This window comes from Tiliqua scincoides, chromosome 13 (genome assembly GCF_035046505.1).
Source record: "Tiliqua scincoides isolate rTilSci1 chromosome 13, rTilSci1.hap2, whole genome shotgun sequence".
Taxonomy (NCBI): domain Eukaryota; kingdom Metazoa; phylum Chordata; class Lepidosauria; order Squamata; family Scincidae; genus Tiliqua; species Tiliqua scincoides.
In genome coordinates, this window is record NC_089833.1 from 7,159,358 (window position 1) to 7,166,452 (window position 7,095).

The 7,095-nt window shown below is 47.9% G+C and overlaps 1 pseudogene; it reads right to left on the minus strand.

The window, feature by feature from the left end:
* Window positions 1–6,865, minus strand: part of LOC136663641 (zinc finger protein 420-like) — an 8,097-nt pseudogene extending 1,232 nt beyond the window's left edge.
* Between the last annotated feature and the right edge of the window lie 230 nt (window positions 6,866–7,095).

Sequence of the window (7,095 nt, forward strand, 5' to 3'; positions counted from 1 at the left end):
AATGAGAGCTGACTAATGTGAACACCCGCTGGTGTTCCCCCGCTGTGTCATAACAACACCTCATTGGCTCTTGGAACAATCAGTCTCATTGGACAGCTTTGAGTTAAAGATATACACTTTTTGTTACATAAGGCAGTTGCATTTTCCTTTTCTAGTTATTTGGCTGTAACTTTTCATACAACACAGATGCTTCAATGCTGTTCATTTCATTGAATTCTGCATTCAATTACCCATCGAACACTATATAAAATGTATACGGCTTCTCTCCCTAGTCACTTCATTGATGTGACAAGCAGTTTCCACGTTGACTGAAACTCTTTCCTCACTCTGAGCTCTCATAGGGCTTCTCCCCAGTGTGAGTTTGCTGATGTCTAGTGAGGTTTGAGCTCTGACTGAAGCTCTTTCCACACTCGGAGCATTTATATGGCTTCACTCCTCTGTGAATCCTTTGATGTGCAGTGAGGCTTGCACTCTGACTGAAGCTCTTTCCACACTCCAAGCATTTATATGGCTTCTCCCCTGTGTGAATTCTCTGATGTGAAGTGAGATTAGAGCTCACTCGGAAGCTCATACCACACTCCAGACAATTATATGGTTTCTCCCCGGTGTGGGTTCTCTGATGTACTGTGAGACCCCCACTGTGTCTGAAGCACTTTCCGCATTCCAAGCATTGATATGGCTTGTCTCTTGTGTGACTTCTCTTATGTACAGTGAGACTCCCACTTCCACTGAAGCTCTTTCCACACTCCAAGCATTGATAGGGCTTCTCCCCTGTGTGGGTCCGTTGATGTGCAGTGAGGCTTGCGCTGTGACTGAAGCTCTTTCCACACTCCAAGCACTGAAATGGCTTCTCCCCCGTGTGAGTTCTCTGATGTACAGTGAGGCTGTCAAGCCGACTGAAGCTGTTTCCACACTCCAAGCATTTATGTGGCTTCTCCCCAGTGTGGGTTCTCTGATGTGAAGTCAGACTAGCGCTCAGTCGGAAGCTCATACCACACTCCAAACAATTATATGGTTTCTCCCCGGTGTGGTTTCTCTGATGCATTGTGAGGCTTCTACTCTGACTGAAGCTCTTTCCACACTCCAAGCATTTATATGGCTTCTCCCCCGTGTGAATTCTCTGATGTAAACTGAGACGAAAGCTCACTCGGAAGCTCATACCACACTCCAAACAATTATATGGCTTCTCCCCAGTGTGGGTTCTCTGATGTAAGGTGAGACCCCCACTGTGTCTGAAGCACTTTCCACACTCTGAGCATTTAAAAGGCTTTTCCCCTGTGTGAATTCTCTGATGTGAAGTGAGACTCCCACTGACTCTGAAGCTCCTTCCACACTCTAAGCATTCATATGGTTTCTCTCCGGTGTGGGTTCTCTGATGCAGTCTGAGGTGTCCTCTCTGACTGAAACTCTTTCCACACTCCAAGCATTGAAATGACTTCTCTCCCGTGTGAGTTTGCTGATGTTTAGTAAGGGATCCTCTCTCACTGAAGCTCTTTCCACTCTCCAAGCATCCATGTGGCTTCTCCCCTTTATGGATTTGCAAATGAGCTTTCAGGTTTGATTTCCCCCTGAAGTTCTCCCCACACATGTGGCACTCGTTCCTTTCCTTTCCTCTGTCTGTTTTCTCTTGAGTTTTCCTTTCTAGAAAGTTCTGATGCTGAGAAACAGAACATTCAGTCCCCTGCTTCTGTTTGGCTGCAGTTTCTGTTCTCGGCTGTCCACTCTCCTTAAACTGGACTCTTTCCAAAGATCCCTGTTGTTTTCTCATGTTCTCAGCTTCACACACCCTTCAGTTGGGGGGGAGAGGGGGAGAGAGAGAGAGAGAGAGAGAGAGAGAGAGAGAGAAGGCAACTTCACATCTCTGAGCCAAGCAAGGGCCCAATCCTATGCAACTTCTGAGTTCCAATGTAGCCACAATGCAGCCCTGTAGTAAGGGAACACATGTTCCCATACTTTGAGAAGGCCCCAGTGACTGCCCCTCCACCACAGGAAGCAGTGCACATCCCACTGGCACAACTGCACCAGTACTGGAGAACTGGATAGGATTGGGCCTCAGTTGTTCTCAAGGCAGAAAAATAGACATAACTTAAGTGACAGAAATATCTTAAGTTAACCCCTGCTAACTGGTTAAGAGGCACTTTTTCAAGTGGGTGCTCCTCTTTTATTTAGCAGGGGGAGAGTAACTGGCCCACCTCACCCCAGCAGTGTCTTTTCTAGTGGCTGTCTGCTGGTGTTGCATCTTTTTAGATTGTGAGCCCTTTTGGGACAGGGAGCCATTAGATATTTGATTTTCTCTGTAAACCGCTTTGTGAACTTTTAGTTGAAAAGCGGTATATAAATACTGTTGTTGTTGTTGTTGTTGTTAAGTGAAGATATAACTTAAGTGAGAGGACAGCCAGATTTGGCCAACATTTAAATTATTGTGACTTGGTGCTTAAAGACATTGAGGGATTAGTGACTCCCCACAATGAGGGCATTTCATGATTATGTAGTTAGCACAAAAAGGGGTCTGTGGGAAGCTCATGTCTGATTTTCCAAGATCACTTGAGAGCGCAGCTTCCCATGCCATGCTTCAGTGCTGGCAGGCTTATGTGGGAAGAGGTGTGCTACTTCAGCACTCCTTTCCTTTATCATATTTAAGATGTTCAAGGAGATACGCACATGCAGTTAGTATGCAGTATTCCTGCCAAGCAGGCCCACAGCCAGGATTCTAGGGGTGGGAGGCGCGGTTATTTTTTAAGGGGGGCAATGATGTCAGGTATCTATACTGGTGGGCAAAATGAAAGGATAAGTCTGGAGAAACATCAAATACCCGAAACTCCCCCAAATTTCATGAACAGAAAATAATGTGGGATTTTTTTTTTTGATAGATGCATTCATTAGCTGTAAAGCAATGTAATGATCATTTGCATAGAATACATGCATCTCTGCATGCCATGGAAATGTACTGCCTACATAGAAATAACATGCAACAGATCCTTTTACTTACACACCAGTGCAATACACAGGCCTGCAGCCCTGCAAAAGTAAAACATATCACTGTGATGCAGGTAGTATTTACTTGGATTGAAAGTGTTTATTTAACACCTAACACCTATCTAGTGCCTATGCAACCCCTATCTAGCACCTATCTAGCGCCTAACTAACATCTACATAGTGCCTGTTTAATGCCTGTATAGCACCTATATAACACCTATTTAGCACCTATCTATCTAACACCTATCTAGCGCCTATCTAGTTCCTATCTAATGCCTATATAGTGCCTAACACCTATATAGCGCCTTTCTAGTGCCTATAAAGTGCCTATCTAGCACCTATATAATGCTTATCTAAAACCTATCTAGCGCCTATTTACCATCTATATAGTGCCTACCTAGCACCAATCAGCTACATATCACCTATCTAGTGCCTATTTAACACCTATATAGCGCCTAACACCTACATAAAACATATCTAACGCCTATATAGCATTTATCTACCACCTACATAGCCCCTATCTAACACCTATCCCGTGCCTATCCAGTGCCTATCTACAGCCTATATAATGCCTATCTAACACCTATATAGCGCCTGTCGAGCACCAATCTATCACCTATATAACGCCTATATAGCACCTATCTAGAAACTATATAACATTTGTCAATGACACATTGCTGAGACATTGATACATATTAAAATAAAATTTATTTACTTTACATCAAAGCAATAGGAAAGATATGCTAGTCAAATAGTCACATCATTGGAACACTAATTTTTTTTTACAATATTCATTACATTTAAAAAGCAAAGTACAGAAGATTTGAATTGACTGAATCTACCTGGTTGAGCTGAATTCTCCCAGCTTTCTGAGTTGAATCTCCTTAGAACCAGGGTTGGGTCCAGTGTCTGTATTTGGGAGGGGGCCATGAGCACTACTTTCAGAGCCCAGGTCAACCAGGCAGGTAGCTGGTAACCAACCTGGGCTTATCACTTCTGTGGACATTTACTGGGCACGCAGACCTCGGTCTGGGCTCCCACCTGGACTTGGAGCACAGGTCTCCCTGCTTGGGTAGACCTGGGCTCCTGTTTGAGCTTATAGCCGACATAAGAACATGAGAAGAGCCCTGCTGAATCAGGACAAAGGTCCATCTAGTCCAGCTTCCTGTATCTCACAGTGGCCCACCAATTGCTTCAGGGAGCACACAAGAAAGAAAGACACAACCTGCATCCTGGTGTCCTCTCCTGCATCTGCAATTGAGGTAGCCTACCTCTAAAATCAGGAGCTTGCACATACCCATCATAACTTGTAACCTGTGATGGACTTTCCTCCAGAAATTTGTCCAATCCCCTCTTAAAGGCATCTAAGCAAGTTGCCATCATCACTTCCTGTGGCAAGGAGTTCCACAGAGTAATCACATGCTGGGTAAAGAAATATTTTCTTTTGTCCATCCCAACACTCAATTTTAGTGGCTGTCCCCTGGTTCTGGTGTTATGCAAGAGGAAAAAGAACATCTCTCTAGCCATCCCTTGCATAATTTTATATGTCTCAATCATGCCCCCCTGTGGCTATTTCCTGGGTGGGTAGATCTGGGCTCCAACCTGGACTTGGAGCCCAGGTCTACCTATTTGGGTAGACCTGGGCTACTGATTGAGCTTAAAGGCCCTGTGGCTGTTTGCTGGGTTGGTAGACCTGGGCTCCCAAATCCAGCCAATCTCCTTGACACCCACCCAGTGGGTGTTCCCCTGACACCTGATTTTGCTCTCCATCCTGGTGGGCACCCTTCCCTGCTGGCAGGACAGTTGGGGGGGTCTGCACCCATGGCCTCCCCCAGATCCGCCCCTGCTTAGAACCTTTCCCACACTCAAGTTCTTGATTCTCTTTAGCTCAAATGCTTTCCATGTTTGCTCCCACCAGAAAAAGGGTCTCCCACTAGATCAGATTGAAATTTTTGTTAAATTGGTATTGACATTATAGAATGGAGGAAAGTAGTAATTAATGGGTTTTTTGTTGGTGATTTAAAATGGTAATAACTACAGTTATTCTGTACAGTTATTCTGTAATTACAGTTAACTGCAAATTCCCAATTTTTTTCCCCTTTGTACTACCTTCAGCCCATGTATATTTGGTCCCTGTACCCATATCATTATTCAATAAAAATTTTAAAAAAAGGAAAGAAAAAGGGTCTCCCCAGCCCCCAAGCAGCAGCCATTAATTTTAAAAGTATATCTGAAAGGCAAGAACCTGCCCTCAGGATTTCTCCAAACACAAACATTTCTCCCTGTCCCCCAAAGTAGTACCATTATAGTAATTAGCATGTTCCACAGTAGAAGAAATAGCACCTCCCTTCCCCCAGCCAGTACAAGTAGAAATCTCTCCCACCCTTCTGATAGCTGCTCTTGACCAGCCCTGCTCTCCATGTGTTCTGGATGGGGCAGGGTGACCAGAGGTCAGAACTTCCTAGGAGCCCCCCAGGACCCTGTTCTACTCACTCTACACACATGCACTCTCTCTCCTCCCCAATCCCTGCCAGAAGCACCTTCCTGTGCACAACAAATGTGGCAAAAATGGCTTCAAATCACCCCCAGCTGATGCCAGATTCTATAAGAGGACAGGTTTGGAAAAAATACAAGGGGGGGGCAAACTGCTAACTCAGAGGGGGCAAAGCCCCCCCCTAATCATGGCCCTTCTGCCAAGAGAGCATGGGTGAGACATGTTACATTGTTTGGTCAGCTGATCAGCGGGATCAAGAGCAGAGCCTTCCATGATGCTCTTATATGCTGGGGGTTTATTTGAGATTAGGAGGCAAATTGCTCCCAACTCCACAGGGGCTTTTGCAGACTCACAGGCCAATCCTATGCCTGCCTACTCAGAAGTAACTCCCATTAGAGTCAATGGGGCTTACTCCCAGGTAAGTGGGGATAGGATTGGGCTTTAATCCAGCAGTTTAAATTAGGTCCAGAAGCAAGTGCTCAGTTCCAAAATGACATGATCCTCTTAGCTTGTTGGATTCTAGCATGGTTTCAGCTTGACTTTAGGTTCATGCCTGCCAGTGGTGAACCTCCCCAGCTGTGCCCAGGGGCAAAGGTCTGAGATGGTGCCACTGCCAATGAATGCTGCTGCCCCCAGCACACAAATCCCCATCCCCACTTACTTGGAGCGCATGGTGCCTTGCGCAACTTTAGGACACCTCGGGGAAAGCCTCCTGAAGCACAGTTTCCGCATAGGCTTCCATGGGGTCCTAAAGCTTTGCAAGGCTGCGGGCAGCTCAGGATCGCCCAAGAACAGATTCCAGGGAAAGAAGGGGAGACAGACAGACACTTGCAGGGCCGCAGAGAGGTGCCAGGGAGTGAGGCGCCTGGTCTGGCCTGGGACCCGCCTCCCCAGGCCCCTCCCTACCTGCTCAGGCTGCACAGAAGCTGCTTCTGCCCCACCACAAGGAAGAGATGCACTGGCAGTCCCTGCGTGTCTCACTGCAGCACCTGTGAGAAAGGGAAAGGGAGGAAGATGCTTCAGGAGGCTCTCCAGGGGGGCTTCATCCACAGAGGTGATGGTGCTGCTTCCACTGGATGTGAGCCACGCAATGCAGGTGCAGAAGCATCCCAAAGGAGGTCCCTGCCCACAGGCTTCCACCTGGGGAAGGGCTGGAGACGGGCACCCCTCTGCCCCTCAGGGGGTTCAGGAAGGAAGGACTTGATGGAGCCTGCGGGGAGGGTCACCAAGTGGAGATCTTCCCCCCCCAACCCAGTGCAGCCCCCATCAGGGCTCCTGCATCTCAGGGCTGGGGGTCCACCATCACAGGCTGCCTGGAACTGCCCCACCTCCTGGGGACTGCAGTCGGGCCCAGATAATTGGCCTTCCCGGACATGTCCCGGGGGGCTGCACGTAGGGATCCTCTAAAGCTTCCCTCCCCCTTTGCACGCCCCCCGAGATCTCCCCCCAGGCACATCCCCACCGCTCAGCTCCCCCCCCTTCACCAGGGGCTTCTCACTAGCCCGGCTCTCCCCCCCTTCACAGCGTCTGACTCTTCCTCCCCCCGCCCGGTAGCCCCTCCGGGGGTCTAAGCCCGGACCCCCGCCCCGCCCCGCCTTCCCGAAGGACCACCTTCCCGGCCTGGT